Raw genomic sequence first — 19,817 nt, 5'->3', positions numbered from 1 at the left:
GAGTCCCTTGGACTGCAAGGAGATCCAACCAGTCCATTCTGAAGGAGATCAGCCCTGGGATTTCTTTGGAAGGAATGATGCTAAAGCTGAAACTCCAGTACTTTGGCCACCTCATGTGAAGAGTTGACTCATTGGAAAAGACTCTGATGCTGGGAGGGATTAGGGGCAGGAGGAGAAGGGGACGACAGAGGATGAGATGGCTGGATGGCATCACTGACCCTATGGATGTGAGTCTGAGTGAACTCTGGGAGTTGGTGATGGACAGGGAGGCCTGGCGTGCTGCGATTCATGGGGTCACAAAGAGTCGGACACGACAGAGCGAATGATCTGATCTGATCTGAAGTTCAGTTAAAATTTGAAAGGCATGGTACCAAATTCAAAGGCAGAACTTCTGTTGCATTGCATTGAGTGGAATGCAATGTCACTTTTCCTGTCGCTTGGAATTGGTAACAAGGGCCCATGTATCAAGCACCCCTTATTGTAAAGTGAGAGGCAAATAAGTGGAGTCAGACATTTCTCCCAGAACTCAGTAAGAGGTGGCCAGCCTGTTCTCATTCTGAACTGTCACCTCATACCTCCCCCATCCTTTCTCAGCTGATGAAAGAAGGCGTGGGATAGAGAGGAGAAAGAAGGCATTGTTACTGCTGAGCAAAGGTCCAAGCGTGGCGGTGTTCCCCCCCTTCCCCACGGGGCCTTCCTGAGGACCTCCAAGCGCTGTGACGGGGGCCTGCCGGATGAGAGCCTGGGGGTGTCCCGGGAGCCTGGCTTCTCTTGCTGGCTTTTAGGTGGTGGATGACATGGGGCAACAGAGGCCACTCTTGATGCTGCCATTAGCATGGAGTGGAGCTAAGCATGGGGAAGGAAAGCAAGAGACCGACACGGCTCTCTGAAGTATAGGGCTATATGTGAATTTGGAAATTGGTGGCTGCTTCTTGCCTGGTCCAGGAGTCTGCCAAAGCTGATAAAGAAGGCACCACAGGGTAAGGCGTCTAAGAAGGCAGAGGGGATCTCCCTCCCCACCCGGAAGGCCCTGAAGGGGATTTCCATGGTTCCTGTGGCTCCACAGAGGAAGCAGAGAATGCAGGCTGGGAAGCCTGGGTTTTGGGATGATCAGGTGCTGGGGCAGATCCTGGGGGGTGTGGACTGATGGCTGAGACAACACGGAGACACGCCACCCAGCTCTCTGAGAGCATTCTCTGTCACAGACGGAGATGGAGCAGCGTGTCTCCCCAAGTAAACCACACGCACCTTCTGGGTAAAGACTGCCAAATCCGTGATGACCTCCAGTGGCTGAGAGAACCGGAATCGGCCAGAGTGGACACGCGATCACACTCGCATGACCGCCCGCCTCTCACCGGCAGCGGGCCTGAGATCTCGGGCCCTGTCATCTCACAGATCTCACTCTCTGCTCCAAAGCACTGGCCGACTGAAGCCTGGAAGGTGGGGAAGGGAGGAGGTGCCCTGGGCGCTGAGCAGGTCTCTCCACCTGGAGGGTGAGGAGGGGAGAGGAGCAGACCAGGACCCCAAGTCCAGACCTGCCCTGAAGCAGGGCTGCCCCCGGGAGATGGAAGGAGGGGAGCTTGAAACTGGGTGAGAAACAGGAGTCCAGGAAACAAATGGCTTTGTGTCTTAAAAACTGCACCGAGACTCTTCTAATAACTGAAAATGATCCGAAAATTCTGGAGTCTGTCCAGATGTTACTAAGGGACGATAAGGTATATGGTGCTTTGCGGCACACCTCACAGGAAGGACTGGGGAAAAATAAAACCGTTTCAAGTTCGTGTTTCGTTGAAAGCAGACCATACAATTACCTGGTTATATGCAATAGAGTAGAAAGGATACAGATATTAAACTCAGGCTGACTTGGGTTTGAGTCCTTGCTCAGCCACTTACTTTCCACATGATTTCTGGCAAATTACTTTCTGCACAGTTTCCTTAACTGTGAAATGTGGATGGGTTGTAGCAAACACCTCCCAGGGATTTGAGGGAAGATTAAATGAAATAAGTTCTAGGAAGTGTCTAGTGTGATGGCTACAGCATGGATCCTTGAAAAGGGGAGTGATCATTACTGTAACTTGAGACAGAGGTGATAAGTCAAGGACTAATGGCCAGTGTAGCTGTCACCTGTCATTTACCGCAGTTAGACGTGTCAAATCTGCTAAGTATTTGATGTTTTGTAAATCCCAAACTTTCTTTTTCAATGAAAGCAGTAACACTTTCAAAGCATTTTTCTGCTTGATTTGCAAGTTTAAACATCTAACTGGAATCTAATTCTATGAAAACCATGAAAAAAGGGTCTCTTGTCCTGATCAGAAACACGAGGAAGCTCCAAAGAAGAGACCCGAGGCAGGGCTTCTGTCAGCCTCCAAATGTGCCACACACGTTTCACTGGGAAAACGCTCTGAATGACATGCTCTCAGCCTTGGGAGCGCGTTCCTCAGCAACCTTGGCAGAGGGGATTTTTATGCTGCCAGCCAAAGCCCTGCCACTTGGGGCTGGCTTGAGTGCCTTTGCTCCTGACCAATTCCTTTCCCCCCATCCGAGGAACTTTTGTTCGAGTGATGGTCACTGTATCTCTTTCCTTGTACTCACTGGCCCTGACCCAGGCTTCCTCCCCTCTTCTCCCAGCTCGGCAGTGCAGCGGGAGGTTTGCTTTGAGAAGGCCCCCACTTTGGCACTGCCATCCCACCTGGCTCCTCATCTCTCTCTTTACTTTGCCTGGAGCCTAGATTCCTTGTGACCCACTGAAAACTGATGGAGAGGCTCTAGTCCCTTGCTGCCAGGGGGAGGGCAAGTTGCAGAGCTGCCCAGTTAACAAGAAGACTCCTTCTGCCTGCAAATGGTCGATTCTTTCCCTTCCCCTCCCTTTCCTTCTCTCCTCACTCATACGGTAAACAAGTGTCTTTTTTGTGATCTCTTTTGTGCCTCTTTTTTTTTTTCTTCACATTTTTGTGCTTTTTTGGGGGGTGATTACAGTGTATAAATTGGCTCTCAAATGTAGTGGTGAAGTGCTGTCCAGCGTTCCAAGTACAAGAAGGCTGTGATGTGCCTTACGTGGAAGGCAAGGATAGATAAGCTTTGTTAGATAAGCTTGGTTCAGGCATGAGTTATAGTGCTATTGGCTGTACGTTTGATGTTAATGCATCACTAGGTGTTATGCACCTAACACCTGGTAGCTCAGACGGTAAAGCATCTGCCTGCAATGTGGGAGACCTGGGTTCGATCCCCGGGTTGGGAAGATCCCCTGGAGAAGGAAATGACAACCCACTCCAGTACTCTTGCCTGGAAAATTCCATGGATGGAGGAGCCTGGTAGGCTCCAGTCCATGGACTGCCAAGTAGGACACAACCGAGCAACTTCACTGACTGACTGAGGTGTCATATATGGTGTCTTTAAAAGAAACACACATGAAACAAAGTTACGTATTGATAAGTTGCCCAAACCCTTGTAACCAGAGGACAAGGAACCTAACCCTGTATTTCCCTAGGAGCCTCAGTTTAGTATTCTATAGTTCAGTGCTTGAGGTGACTTTATAGAGTATAACTACCATGAGTAATGAGACTTGATTATATATATATTTCTGGCAAAGACGATAGAAAATATCTCCTTGCCATCTAAGTTTGGCTAGACATACAGCCATCTTTCAAAGCCGTGTTGTCAGTTTGCCGAACGCTGCCCCTAATGCTGTACAGGCTTTGTTTCCTCATGTCATAAAATCCCATACCCAACATCTTACGTAGTTCCTGACATGGCTGATTCTCAGTAAATGCTGAGTGAATGAATGAGTTAACAAATGAGTAAGTGAATGCTTCATATCCATAAGATAAACTAGTTTATTATTCCACATCTTAAGAAACACAAGAATGGATGTGGGAATCAATATTTTCTTTAAGTAAGCCATAAAACTTGCCTTCTAGTTGATTATATACTATTTGTTAAGCACTGGCTGTTGGGATTTTCTGAATGGTATTTTACGGTTTGTTATATAGATTGTTTATTTCCCTTAGCCCTGTCTGATAAGATTAAGGTCCATCTGTCTTGGGTAAGAGTGCAGTGTTGACTTCCTAAGAGCGCTTTAGTAAACAGAGAGGTTATCAGCCGCCAGTGTCACTTCCTTGTCATCTGTTTGACAGTTGTTGGGTTCAGAGGTCAAGAATCACCAGCTTAGAGAGGTAGATTATGTAAGGGATTCTGGTCCATGGAGAGCCTTATAAATGCCTGGAGACCTAGAAACATGGATGTTTTTGTTTCATTTATTTATCTATTCAACAAGGATTTTGAACAAGTATTTTGGTGATGTAATTTGTAGTGTAAAAATGTGACTTCCCAAGATTGCAGCTATTCTGTGGCATATTGGAAAACAGTCCTATTTAGAAAGCAATATATTTCATAATTTATTCCTTAAATATTCATTGAGCATCTGTTATGTCCAGACACATGGGTTATAGCAGCAGACAAAGCCTCTGTCATTTGAAGTTTCCATTCTTCCAGGAAAAGCAGACAGTGAACAATAGATCAGTGCTTTCTCCTTTGGCCTTGTTCCTAACCCAGCCACTCTCTCACACCATGAGTTTTATTGCCCCCATATTATTATCTGAAATTATCTTGCTTTGTGGCAGTCTATTTGTTCATTGTCTGTCTCTCTTCAGAGGTATATAGCTCTAAAAGAGTGCACACCTTGCTTGTCTTTCCTGTTAACTAAATCTTCATCACCTAGAATAGTGCTTGGTCTAATAGTAGGTACTTAATAAATGTTTCTCTGTACTACATGACGGCTCAGACGGCAAAGAGTCTGCCTGCAATGAAGGAGACCTAGATTCAATCCCTGGACCAGGAAGATCCCGTGGAGAAGGGAACGGCAAGCCACTCCAGTATTCTTGTCTGGAGAATCCTGTGGACAGAGGAGCCTGCCGGGCTACAGTCCATAGTCTCAGAGTTGGACACAACTGAGCAACTAACACTAATAAATGTTTGGTCTTATTTATTTGTAATTGTGGTAATGTTATGAAGTGTATTCTCTGAGATTTTAACTTAGGGCAAGGAATCAGGAATGTCTTTAAGAAAATACTGATTGAATTGAAGAAGTAAGAATTAACCAAAGGGGACAAGGAGGGTGTATTTTCCAGGCAGAGGAATTGGGACAAAGCATGGCATGATGGAGTGTGTGAGATTAAGTCAACATATCTAGAGTTCAAGGGTAGGAGAATGCATAAGAAGAGTCTAGGAGAGGGCAGGACATCAGGGATTTCAGGCTGTGTGAAGAGATTTAAAGTTTTATCCTACAAGCAGTGGGAAGCAACTGAAGAACTGTAAACAGGAAATCAATCTTGTTGCTCTATAGATTGGAGGGAGACAAATCAGTGTGACCTTTTGTGGTTTTGAAGATGAGCCATTCAGTTTTGGAAATCTTGAAGTCGAAGTTCCTGTAAAACATCTCCAGTTGGATATGTCAAATAGACAGTTGTGTATACATATTATTGGGTTTAGAGAAGAGGTCTGAGATGATTATACACATTTGAGTAAAAACACACTGGTGGCTCAGTGGTAAAGAATCCACCTGCAACGCAGGGGATGTGAACTTCATTTCTGGGTTGGAACGATCCCCTAGAGAAGGAAATGGCAACCCACTCCAGTATTAGAGAATTCCATGGACAGAGAAGCGTGGCGTGCAGTCCACGGGGTCACAAGAGTCAGACACGACTCAGTGACTAACAAACAAACAAACAAACAAAAAACTGTAGATGATATTTGAAGTCGAGGATATTGATGAATGGCTAGGGAGAGAGTATAGACTTAAAAAAAAGAGAGAGAGAGCTTTATTTAACTAGTCTTGAGGAACTTCACCTTTAAAAAAATTTATTTATTTTATTTGGCTGAGCCAGTTCTTAGTTGCCCCATGTGGGTTCTTAAATTGATGCATTCAAATTTTCAGCTGTGGTATGTGGGATCTAGTCCCCTGACCAGGGATCGAACCTGGGCCCCCTGTGTTGGGAGTTCAGAGTCTTAGCCACTTGACCACCAAGGAAGTCCCAAGGAACTTCAACTTTTAAAGACTTGACCAAAAGGATGAATGGAGAAGAATCTTAAAAGCAGAGGGGCTGAAATATTACATTTACATCAATTTCTATATCCTCTGTTAGCAGTTTTGTTGTCAGTTGGCCAAAGATAGTTACATCCACCTTGAGCCTAATTTCTCTACTGAAATTCAACTTATTATATTCTAATTATTCACTTTCTTCTCCATTCCTTTTATTTTACTGGAGAACTGGGACTTTGTCTTTTAAAACCATGCTTGAAACCCTAGCATCCAGCACACTGACAACCCAGTAGGCAAGCTTTGTGTTTGTCGCAAAACAGATGTCTGTGTTGGAGTGGGAATAAGGATCCTCCTTAGGAAAGATGAGTGAGGACAGAAAGCAGAGCTTTTCTCATATAGCTTCTCTGGGTGGCAACCATAGACAATTTTAAGAATTTTGTCTAAAACTGAAATGTTGACCTTCAGGTATCAGGAAGTATATGGGACCATTTCTAGGGGTAGAGGAGTTCAAATTCTTCATCTATGATGTCTTTGCATGGATTTGTTCCTATCCCAAGGCCTGCGGCTGCTAGAAGCTGCTGCATCACAGGTTGGTATCCAACAACAGGCCTCTCTTCACTTTTCTATTGCTTTCTTTTTTTTGGTCGTGTCCTGCTGCTTGTGGGATCTTAGTTCCCCCTCCAAGGATCAAACCCATGCCCTCTGCTGTGGAAGCGTGGAGTCCTAACTGACAGGGAATTCCTCCATCTCCTTCTTAATTGTGTACTGCCACTTCCCATAACTTTTTATGAATCCTTCTTTTTCCTTTGCTGGAAGAATCCAGGAACATGTTTCACAATTATAGGCATTATTTTTATTGTTCAGTTGCTCAGTCATGTCCAATTCTTTATAACCCCATGGACTGCAGCACGCCAGGCTTCCCTGTCCATCACCAACTCCTGGAGTTGACTCAAATGCGTGTCCATAGAGTTGGTGATTCCATCCAACCATCTCATCCTCTGTCATCCCCTTCTCCTCCTGCCTTCAGTCTTCCCCAGCATCAGGGTCTTTCCTGATGAGTCAGTTCTTTGCTTTAGGTGGCCAAAATATTGGAACTTCAGCATCAGTCCTCCCAATGAATATTCAGGACTGATTTCCTTTAGGATGGACTGGTTTGATCTAGCAGTCCAAAGGGACTCTCAAGAGTCTGCTCCAACACCACAGTTGGAAGGCATCAGTTCTTCGGCCCTCAGCCTTCTTTATAGTCCAACTCTCACATCCATACATGACTACTGGAAAAACCATAGCTTTGACTATATGGGCCTTTGTTGGCAAAGTAATGTCTCTGCTTTTTAATATGCTGTCTATGTTGGTCATAGCTTTTCTTCCAAGGAGCAAGCTTCTTTTTATTTTGTGGCTGCAGTCACTGTCTGCAGTAATTTTGGATCCAAGAAAATAGTCTTTCACTGTTTCCAGTGTTTCTCCATCTATATGCCATGATGTGGTGGGACCAGATGCCATATCTTAGTTTTCTGAATGTTGAGTTTTAAGCCAGCTTTTCCACTCTCCTATTTCACCTTTATCAAGAGGCTCTTTAGTTCCTCTTTACTTTCTGCCATTAGAGTGGTATCATCTGCATATCTGAGGTTGTTGATATGTCTCCCTGCAATCTTAATTCCAGCTTGTGATTGATCTAGCCCACATTTCAGATGATGTACTCTGCATATAAGTTAAATAAACAGGGTGACAATATACAGCCCTGACACATTCCTTTCCCAATTTTGAACCAGTCTATTGTTCCATGTTTGGTTCTAATTGTTGCTTCTTGACCTGCATACAGGTTTCTTAGGAGGCAGATAAGGTGGTCTGGTATTCTCATCTCTTTAAGAATTGTCCACAGTTTGTTGTGATCCACACAGTTGAAGGCTTTAGTGTAGTCAGTAAAGCAGAAGTAGGTGTTTTTCTGGAACTCTCTTGCTTTTTCTATGATTCAATGGATGTTGGCAATTTGATCTCTGGTTCCTCTGCTTTTTCTTAATCCAGCTTCTTGTACATCTGGAAGTTCTCAGTCCACATGCTCATGAAGCCTAGCTTGAAGGATTTTGAGCGTGACATTGCTAGCACGTGAAATGAGTGCAGTTGTGCAGTAGTTTGAATATTCTTCAGCATTGGCCTTCTTTGGTATTGGAATGAAAGCTGACCTTTTCCAGGCCTTATTTTTACTAAAGATTTAATATTTTTGTATGGTTAGTGACCCTTGTCTCCATTTTTTATTCTGAAATGCATTACTTCATTTCATATAATTTTTACTTTTGGTAATGGGGTTTATGTTTTCTCTTTGATAATGGATCTGATAATGGTAGTATGATCGGTGTGTGAAGGTCAGTGGTCCATCCCGTCCTCGCATTATTCCTCATTCCTGTGGGGCTGTCTGTGCTGGCATAGCCTCTCATGCCCATGTCTGGGGACTGGTTCTTTTTCCTGGGCTGAAGCAACAGCTGTAATATTGAAACCTTGCTGTCAGCTAGTGATCTGGCCCTTGATGCCTGGACTCTGCTTTAATTCATGATCTTTGCTACCTGAGTTTTCTTTTCTCAAGATTTAAACTGTTTGTTCTTGACCTGTGGAATTTTATGCTTACTTGATCTGTGGAATTTTTCTTAAGTCCCTAGTTTTGAACCAATGACTCTGTTCTTTTAAGCGAGTGATGTGTTTTTCAGCTTCTGCCTGTTATCTTTTCTGCTGCCTGTTATATTTCTTGTCTCCAGGATGACTTGGATGACTGGGCATTTTGTTAGCTTTGGGCAAAGGCATCAGCATGACCTGCGTGTGACTGGAGAAGAGTGGTGCTTAGCTTTGGAGGGTTGGGGTGAGTGCATGGAGGGCATCAGGGCAGAGAGTCTTGGGGAAGCAGGGACTGCTTTGGTGAGGGACTTTCAGCAAAATAAATTTCACTGATTCAAATCAAGGTGAATATGAAATTCTGTCTACTGAGTGAAGACCAATTTTTTTTTTAAACATTTGAAGGCATACATTTAAGATGACTGTAGTGTTAAAAATGGGAAGTTATGATTTATAAGCAGTAGTATAATTTTGAATAGCATGACCTTTTTCATTGACACTAACTTGCTTTGCATCTTCAGGTTTTATTATATTAATACTGTGAGTAAAACCCAGAAAACTTATAGAGGAAGAAATGATTTTTTTAATTGATTTTTTAAAATTCAGTAGTCATTACTTATATCCCTTTTACATGATTGCAAATTTTAAATTGCAGTAATGATCTTGCTACTCAATTAGCCTATTTCTTACAATTGTAACCTTATGGAGTAGCCACAAATATTGGATAAAACCGATAATAAAAACCTTTGAGTTCAACAAAAACATGTTCCACACAGTCCATGAGTTCACCCTGTAAAACTAGAATGGCATTTCCTTTTTTTGTAATAGGCCTGGAACTTATCTGATTTAGTTATGTCTATGGCATTTTATTTATTTTTTTCCTGGAAATACATAGTTTTTACTTTTGACCTAGGAAACAGAACAAAAGATGATGGCCTTAAAAATATCCTTGTTCAAAGTTACTGGCCTGAAAGCGTAATTGAGAGAGACACTCAGGAGATCAGTGCTGTTCAGAAGGAATTTCTGTGATAACAGACATGATTGTCTGTACTGTTCCATGCAGTAGCCACTGGCCATGTGGCTATTATGACTGAGGAACTGAATTTAAATTTTTATTTCATTTTAACTTAAATAATCACATGTGGATAGTGGCTCCTATCTTAGATGACACAGTTCTAGGTCATTGTATTGGTTTCCTATTGCTGCAGTTAAAAAAATTATTATAAAGTTAGTGGGGTAAACACGTGATTTTATTTTCTTATGGTTCTGTGGGTTAGAAGTCTGCAAAGGTCACAGTGACCTAAAATCAAGGTGCTTGCAAGCCTACTTTCTTTTCTGGAGACTCTAGAGTAGAGTCCATTTCCTTGCTCTTTCTGTTTTTTAGCAGTGGCTCATAATTCCTTGGTTCATGGTCCCTTTCCTTCATTTTAATGCAGTGTTACTTATCTCTGTCCCTTTCTTCCCTGGTCACATCTCTCTCTGACTCTCCTGTCTCTCTCTTCCACTTTTAAAGACCCTTGTGATTACACTGGATTCACCTGGATAATCCAGCCTCTCCCTATTTTAAAGTCAGATGGTTAGCAACCCTAATTCCCCGTTTCCATGTAACCTAACATATTCATAGGTTTAGAGATTAAGAATTGGACATCTTTAGGAGGACTTTATTCTGCATACCACATCATCTTGTAAATATGGAGCCATTTAGTGAAAGGGCAAGCTAAGCCCTATACATCTTTTATTTGTTGAGCCTATGCCTGTTTTTCATTCACTGCTGTTTGGAGTTCTCATAATGATTTGAAAACAGTAGAAATTTAACTTTAAAAGGAAGCTTATACCTAGGTATAAGGTTATTGGACTAAGGATACCTAGTCCAATCTTCTATCCCATACAGTATTATCCTCTTCTATAGAATCTGTGGTTCATTTGAAGGTGAAAGTGAAAGTCGCTCAGTTGTGTCTTGACTCTTTGCGACCCCATGGACTATACAGTCCATGGAATTCTCCAGACCAGAATACTGGAGTGGGTAGCCTTTCCCTTTTCCAGGGGATCTTCCCAACCCAGAAATCGAACCCTGGTCTCCCGCATTGCAAGTGGATTCTTTACCAGCTGAGCCACAAGGGAAGCCCAAGAATACTGGAGTGGGTAGCCTGTGCCTTCTCCAGCGGATCTTAGCTTCTGTCATTAGTTTCCTATGAAGGGTACTCCATACTTAGGAACAAAATCAGTCTCGGTGTTGTCTATCTTTAATTGTTTTGTCATCCTATCAGCTGGTCCTTTATTGTCTCCACACAGTAGCACTCTGGTTTTGACTGTTGGAACAGTGTTGATACACTTTTCCTTTGGTGTTACTATCTCAAGAAATGGTGCTACCCCTCAACAGATGTCTGAGCAGAAATTTTCAGAGTTCTCTCTGTCTACCACGACTAAAGATCCTAAAACATATAGCTCTGAAAATACTTCTGATATATTCCACTTTCTTCGTTGTAGTAATTATACTTTTCAGTCCTGGAAATTAAAGTTTTTAATAGTTTTCATTTCTCTGCTTAGAGTCTCATTTATTAATTAAGAGTACTTTTTCTTGAATTCTCTGAGCGTCTATATTTTCTTGAACATGTTTATAATAATTATTTAAGAGTTTTGATAAATTCAGCACCTGGGCCATGTTGGAGTCAGTTCCTATTGATTACTCATTTCTTAACTGTAGACCACCTTTTTCTTTGCAGATCTAGCAATTTTTGATTGCATACTAGATATTGCAGGTGATACATTTTAGATATTATGTGATCTGTTATTGTCCTCTGAAGAGTATTTTTTCTTTTTAGAAGGCATTTGCATTTTTTTTTAAGAAGACATCTGATCACCTTGAGCTTGGATAAGCTTGGGTTATGCTTTGTTAGAATGGCCCTATGGAAAGCTTTTGGTGTTCCCAAAGCCTAACTTACTGAGACTCATATAAATACTCAGTTTCCTATGAAGATCTTGTTTAGGCTTCAGTTCAGTTCAGTTCAGTCACTCAGTCGTGTCCAAATCTGCGACCCCATGAATCGCAGCACGCCAGGCCTCCCTGTCCATCACCAACTCCCAGAGTTCACTCAAACTCATGTGCATCGAGTCGGTGATGCCATCCAGCCATCTCGTCCTCTGTCATCTGCTTTTCCTCCTGCCCCCAATCTCTCCCAGCATCAGAGTCTTTTCCAATGAGTCAACTCTTTGCGTGAGGTGGCCAAAGTATTGGAGTTTCAGCTTTAGAATCAGTCCTTCCAATGAACAACCAGGACTAATCTCCTTTAGAATGGACTGGTTGGATCTCCTTGCAGTCCAAGGGACTCTCAAGAGTCTTCTCCAGCGCCACAGTTCAAAAGCATCAATTCTTCAGTGCTCAGCTTTCTTCACAGTCCAACTCTCACATCCATACATGACTACTAGAAAAACCATAGCCTTGACTAGATGGACCTTTTCTGCTTTATTGACTTTGCCAAAGCCTTTGACTGTGTGGATCACAATAAACTGTGGAAAATTCTGAAAGACATGGGAATACCAGACCACCTGACGTGCCTCTTGAGAAATCTGTATGCAGGTCAGGAAGCAACAGTTAGAACTGGACATGGAACAACAGACTGGTTCCAAATAGGAAAAGGAGTACGTCAAGGCTGTATATTGTCACCCTGCTTATTTAACTTCTATGCAGAGTACATTATGAGAAACCCTCGGCTGGAAGAAGCACAAGCTGGAATCAAGATTGCTGAGAGAAATATCAATAACCTCAGATATGCAGATGACACCACCCTTATGGCAGAAAGTGAAGAGGAACTAAAGAGCCTCTTGATGAAAGTGAAAGAGGAGAGTGAAAAAGTTGGCTTAAAGCTCAACATTCAGAAAATGAAGATCATGGCATCTGGTCCCATCACTTCATGGGAAATAGATGGGGAAACAGTGTCAGACTTTATCTTTTGGGGCTCTAAAATCACTGCAGATGGTGATTGCAGCCATGAAATTAAAAGGCGCTTATTCCTTGGAAAAAAGTTATGTTTAGGCTTAGTTTTAGGCTTTTCTTGATAAGGTCTGTAGTAGTCTGTACTCTAGGGCATTGTTTGTCAATATTTTAAAAATGATTACCCACCAAGGAGATGTTTTAGACATTTTCACTCCCTCCCCCATCTTTTGACCCTGCTCCCACCACCCTACTCCTCTTGTGAAGTTTTAACAATGTATCTGTTTATGAGCTGTGTAATACCCAAGCTATTTTTCACTTTCCTTCTCTCCCGGGAATTAATTTTTACCCTTCTGATGCTCTCACTCTTGTTGAGCATACAGGTTCTAGGGTGTGGTCCCTATTCATGAAATGAAACCTTTTTGGTCTTTCTCCTGGGTGCCAAGAGGTTTCATGAGGTGATAATGAGATTTTTTCCTCTTTGGCTGTGCCAGAACACCAGGATTTTCCACCAAGCCTCAAGCTCTGGTTTTTCTGTTTCTTTTTCAACTCTCCAGCAGCCACTCTCTGGGAAGCTCTCCGTAGTCTCAGCCCTCAGTGGAGGACTTGCAGGGACATCCACAGTGACTTCCCAGGCTCCTCGTTGTACGACTTGCTCCTCTCCATTGCCCTGCCTGGTGGATTCCAGCTCTTCAAACTCAGAGCTCAGCTTTCCCAGTTCAGAGAGCCTGCTGTGCTCAGCGTGCATTCTAGCTCCCCTTGATGCTTTTGATAAATGTTCCTAGGCAAAGAGCTGGGCAGTTGGGTCACCTTGTGAGTTTTTTTCTCTCAGAGATTACAGTCTTGCACTGAAAGATATTTTCAATGTCTGAAAATCATTGCCCTCATTCAGTTTTATGGTTCTGTGGGAATGGTGGATGTGTTAGTCCTATATGAGTAACTCCAGTCTCTTGGACTCCTATTGGAAGCAGAAATCCTTTCTCTGCTTCTTTTAGAACCCATCCATCACTAGTACAGGTGATAATCACCCAAGATTGAAACAGCAGCCTTTTAACTGGTCTCCTGGTCCCCTTACCTTCAATCTCCATATAATCTCCAGAGGGAACTTTGTAAAACACCAATCTGCTCTGTAATTTCACTGTTAGAAATCCTCCTTAGGAATTCTATTACCCTTAGGATAAAATTCAGACTCTCTAAAGTGACTCATAGTCCTCTCTCTTTGATTCATCCCCCATCTTCCTCTCCAGCCTTGGGTTTTGTTGCTCTGTCTTGAACCCTTGTGTGGGTCACGCTGATCTCCTCCAGTTGTCAGATGTGCAGTGCTGTTACTTCCCTTTGCACATTTATTTTTCTGTGTCTGGAATCCCCACATCTTGACTTCCCACCTTACTTGGCTAACTCCTGCTCTTCCTTTAAGTTGCAACACAGACATTTTTCCTGGAAGGCCTATATAAGCTTCCCGCTATATGAAAGTAGAGCATTCCTATGAAACCTATGAAGCCAAAATGACGTTAAGTGCAAAGCATATCTTGGTAATGCATCTACAGAGTAAACTGAGATACAAGTAGAAAGTCAAGAGCTACCTGGAGTAACAGGCAAGTTTGGCCTTGGAGTACAAAATGATGCATGCCAAAGGCTAACAGAGCTTTGCCAGAGAGTGCACTGGTCATAGCAAATGCCCTCTTCCAACAACACAAGAGATGACTCTACACATGGACATCACCAGATGGTCAATACCAAAATCAGACTGATTTTGCAGTTCTGATTGCAAAATCAGATTCTTTGCAGTTGAGATGGAGAAGCTCTATACAGTCAGCAAAAACAGGACCAGGAGCTGACTGTGGCTCAGATCATGAACTCCTTATTGCCAAATTCAGACTTAAATTGAAGAAAGTAGGGAAAATCACTAGACTATTCAGATATGACCTAAATCAAAGCCCTTATGATTATACAGTGGAAGCGACAAATAGATTAAAGGGATTAGATTTGATAGACAGAGTGCCTGATGAACTATGGATGGAGGTTCATGACATTGTATAGGAGGCAGTGATTAAAATCATCCCCAAGAAAAAGAAATGCAAAATGATTGTCTGAGAAGGCCTTACGAATAGCTGAGAAAAGAAGAGAAGTTAAAGGCAAAGGAGAAAGGAAAGATATGCCCATTTGAATGCAGAGTTCCAAAGAATGGCAAGGAGAGATAAGAAAACCTTCTAACTGATCAGTGCAAAGAAATAGAGGAAAACAATAGAATGGGAAAGACTAGAGATCTCTTCAAGAAAATTTGAGATACCAAGGGACTGTTTCATGCAGAGATGGGCACAATAAAGGACAGAAATGGTATAGACCTAACAGAAGCAGAAGATATTAAGAAGAGGTGGCAAGAATACAGAACTATACAAAAAAGATCTTCATGCCCCAGAATACCATGGTGGTGTGATCACTCACCTAGAGTCAGACATCTTGGAATGCGAAGTCAAGTGGGCCTTAGGAAGCATCACTATGAATAAAGTTAGTGGAGGTGATGGAATTCCAGTTGAGCTATTTCAAATCCTAAAAGATGCTGCACTCATTATGCCAGCAAATTTGGAAAACTCAGCAGTGGCCACAGGCCTGGAAAAGGTCAGTTTCATTCCAATCCCAAAGAAAGGCAATGCCAAAGAATGTTCATACTACCACACAATTGCACTCATCTCACACGCTAGCAAAGTAATTCTCAAAATTCTCCAAGTGAGACTTCAATAGTATGTGAACTGAGAATTTCCAGATGTTCAAGCTGGACTAAGAAAAGGCAGAGGAACCAGAGATAAATTGCCAACATCCCCTGGATCATCAAAAAAGCAAGAGAATTCCAGAAAAATATCTATTTCTGCTTTATTGACTATGCCAAAGCCTTTGACTGTGTGGATCACAATAAACTGTGGAAAATTCTGAAAGAGATGGGAATGCCAGACCACTTTAATTGCCTCCTGAGAAATCTGTATGCAGGTCAAGAAGCAACAGTTAGAACTGGACATGGAACAACAGACTGGTTCAAAATTGGGAAAGGAGTACATCAAGGCTGTATATTGTCACCCTGCTTATTTAACTTCTATGCAGAGTACATCATGGCAAAATGCTGGGCTGGAATAAGCACAAGCTGGAATCAAGATTGCCGGGAGAAATATCAATAACCTCAGATATGCAGATAACACCACCCTATGGCAGAAAGTGAAGAAGAACTAAAGAGTCTCTTAATGAAGGTAAAAGAGGAGTTAAAACTGGCTTAAAACTCAACATTCAAAAAATGAAGATCACAGCATCTAGTCCCACCCCTTTATGGCATATCGTTGCGGAAACAATGGAAACAGTGAAAGACTTTATTTTCTTGGGCTCCAAAATCATTGCAGATGGTGACTGCAGCCATGAGATTAAAAGACGCTTGTTCTTTGGAAGAAAAGCTATTGACAAACCTAGACAGCATATTAAAAAGCAGAGGCATCGCTTTGCCAACAAAGGCTTGTCTAGTCAAACTACTGGTTTTTCCCGTAGTCATGTATGGATGTGAAAGTTGGATCATGAAAAAAGCTGAATGCCAAAGAATTGATGCTTTTGCACTGTGGTATTGGAGAAGACTCTTGAGAGTCTCTTGGACTGCAAGGATATTAAACCAGTCAATCCTAAGGGAAATCAGTCCTGAATAATCATTGGAAGGACTGATGCTGAAACTGAAGCTCCAATACTTTGGCCGACTCATTGGAAGAGACCATGATGCTGGGAAAGACTGAGGGCAAGAGAAGGGGGTGACAGAGGCTGAGATGGTTGGATGGCATCACTGAGTCAATGGGCATGAGTTTGAGCCAACTCCAGGAGATCGTGAAGGACAGGGAAGCCTGGTGTGCTGCAGGTCATGGGGTTGCAGAGTCGGACATGACTTAGAGACTGAGCAGCAACATGTGCATGTACCCTGAGGCAACGCTTTGCTTACCCAGGGTGAAAAGAGTCATTTTGGGCCTAGGATTGGAGACACTTGTCTTATTGCTGCATTATGCATCCTGAATATTTGTATATCCTGGTTTCACATTTCCTGCACGTTTTCCTATGAAAATTTTCATTATAGGTAGGACAGTATTTTCTAGCTGTGCCTATTTTTCAAGGATGAGAATTCTAAAAACAATTTTTTATTATGAAAAATTTCAAAATAGCATATAATAATATCCATATACACATCATCTGAATTTAATAATTGTCAACATTTTACTGCATTTGCTGTATCATTTTTGTTTTATTGCTAGTGTTTATCATCCCTACATATTTCTCTAAAAGTATGGCTCTTTCTTGCAGTGCCATATACTATTATTGCTTTCATTAAAATGGGCTAAAATTCCTTAATATCATATAATACGTTGTCCATATTCAAATTTCTCACTTGTCTTCAAAGTATCTTTTGTAGCTGGTTTGCTCAGTTCAGGATCTAATCAGGGCCAATGCATTTCATTTCATTCTTATGTCTCTTAAGCCTCTTTGAGCTTAGAACAGTTCTTCTTTATCCTTACTTTTGTATGTGTGTTGTGTGTGTGTGTGTCTTTGTGTGAACACATGACATTGACTTGTTAAAGAGACAAGCCAGTTGGCTTACACCCTGTCTCATTTCCTGAATTTGTCTGCTTTTTCAGGATGGGTTTTGATGCTTTATTTGATGTTGAACGTCTCCTTGGGTCTGAAGATTGGCAGCAGTTGGGAGACCCTGTACACAGAGGGCCCAGATAATAAGGAGGATAGACTAAAAAGGCAGTAGGGTATATCATGTTTCTGTGTTTTGCTTCCTGCCAGAGCTGATAGACTCATATGAACACACAGCACCATAGTCCTTTCAGAAAGAACCAGCAAGATTTTTCTTTTTGCTAGGTCATTAGCACAGAGCTTGAGGATATAATGATCCTATTGGACTTTTATTTTGAATAGCATATCTTGAGTAGAACAAGTTAAAGAGACAGGAAGATGAAACTAAAGCTATGAGAAGGCCATAGGAAATTACCAGTAGCCTGACAGCTTGAGTTTGTTCTCCTCTCCTGAAGTCTGCTCATCTCTCTTGGTTGTAGCAGGGAACCAAATTTGGAATAGACAACTGCAGAGGATGAAGTGTCTTGGGAGAAGCTGATGACAGACCTGAGGAGATTAGACTTGGGACGTAGAACACAGCCAAAGAAGGAAGTGTAGTATAGGGAGGCAAACGGTGAGAGGGTCCAGCTCGCCTCTTTTCTCCTTCCCCCCAAAGACTGGTGCTAGGAGAAAGGCTGTAAAATCTTTCTGATCTTAAAGGTGTTTTGGAAAACTACTCAGTCCTTATTAGCATTCTTAACTTACGCAGGGGAGCTGAAACTTGAATGGTAACGTGTGGGAAGATTTAAAAACAACAAACGCCTAGGTCCCACCCTCAGAAATTCTGATGTAAGGGGCCTCAGATTTGGCCATGACAACAGGATTTTTAAAGACTCCCCAGGTGATTCTAATGTGCATCTATGTGTGAGACCTACTGACCTAGAGCAATAGACCATATATACATTATCTTTTTTTTTTTTAAGACATTCAAACATCTTTCCCACATCCATTAAGCTGTATGGAATTCTAATGCATAAAAAAGATAATAGTGGATTTTCTTTACTTAAGGTGTTTGTGAGATCTTGCTCATCGGACACCATTTGCCATCTGCATTACTAACTTTTTCCAAGCTCTCATTTCCTCCCTATAGCAGCATCTTCATAGAACTAAGTGCCAAAGAGGAAGACTATTCAAAAACATCACCGATACAGAGTTTACTGGATTTTAGCCATCTAGATCTGGATTTGAACACTACTTGTTAACTGTGTGACTTTGGACAACTACACCTAAACTCTCTGACCCTCAGTTCCTTTACCTCTTAATTAGAGACGATACCTATCTCACACGTTGTTAATGAAAAAGAAAGTTGGATATAAGCTAGTGTACTCTCAATGGAGGTTAGCTCCTTGGATACTTCACGCTTTCCTTGAGGCCACCGTAAACTTTCAGGTCTGTTCTGGCATGGAACTGATGGTTTGGCTTAATCCAGGAAACTTCAGTTGCCTATTGTACTTGCATTGTTGGGTGAACACAGATTCGCTCTATCCATTATAGGTTCAAAGTTCTTGATTGACTTGTAGCCTCATGGGAACAGATGGAGTGGGGGTGTAGTTGTTCCTGTTGAATGATGAAGGAGAAGCCAGGAGCTTCCATGAAATGTCTCAGGAAATACTCTGCAACTTCGTAAGTGAATGAACCGAGATAATCATGGGAGAGGGAAGCAGGCACAAGCCGATTTTCATGAGAATGAAAGCAGTATGAGGGTCTAGAAATGGTGGTGATGGATGGGCCAGGAGTTTGATGTGGGAAGGAATTATCTGTGGGCCAGACAGAGATATAGGTTCATAGATGAGGGAGGAATTTTTTGATTCAAGAAACTTTTTTTTTAAATGACAATGGAATTTTAAGCAAGTATGTAAAAACATGAACATATTCTTTCCCATTTTGCTATTCCAATATGGTTAACCAAAACTCCCAGGTAATACAGACACCTCAATGTTTTTCATTGTGCATATGCTGAGAAGTGTAACTGAGTGATATGAATTTAACTTGCTCCTCCTTCTTCTTCCTACCCAGACTTTTGTTAAATTGTGAAATGGCTGGAGGTGTTCAGGAAGATGACAAAGGAGAAGTCAGAGGCTGGGAGAATTACAAAACTAGATGGTCTGTAATTGAATAATGTTGAGTAGAATACACAAATCAAAAGTGTCTAAAATCTGTTTAAAGAAAACTCATTTGGGTTTGGCCCTATCTCAATGACATTGAACTAATGTTTCAAGTTTCAGCATGGCTAAATGTGGTATTTCCTGTTTATCTTTCACAAGCTGGCATTGATTTCCACATCGTGTTTCCTGCACACCCCCGACCTCTGCAGAATGAAAAGTGCTTTCCTAGTTTCCTCAGCACTCACAATGAAGAACCTTCAGAGTTCTTTTATTTCTGGCGTCTGACTAAGTGGAGGAATAGCATCCTGTTACAATAGGTGTTCTGGAAAATCCCATGGACAGAGGAGCCTGGTGGGCTGCAGTCCATGGGGTCGCTAAGAGTCGGACACAACTGAGCGACTTCACTTTCACTTTTCACTTTCAAGCATTGGAGAAGGAAATGGCAACCCAGTCCAGTGTTCTTGCCTGGAGAATCCCAGGGATGGGGGAGCTTGGTGGGCTGCCG

The 19,817-nt window shown here is 42.2% G+C and overlaps 1 protein-coding gene across 2 annotated transcripts in view; it reads left to right on the top strand.

The window, feature by feature from the left end:
- Positions 1-19,817, top strand: part of CPQ (carboxypeptidase Q) — a 561,149-nt gene that overhangs the window by 49,527 nt on the left and 491,805 nt on the right. The window lies entirely within an intron of this gene.

Source organism: Bison bison, unplaced genomic scaffold (assembly GCF_000754665.1).
Source record: "Bison bison bison isolate TAMUID 2011002044 unplaced genomic scaffold, Bison_UMD1.0 scf7180017864491, whole genome shotgun sequence".
Classification (NCBI taxonomy): domain Eukaryota; kingdom Metazoa; phylum Chordata; class Mammalia; order Artiodactyla; family Bovidae; genus Bison; species Bison bison.
The sequence above is the reverse complement of the archived record's forward strand: the minus strand, read 5'-3'. Positions and strand labels throughout refer to the sequence as shown.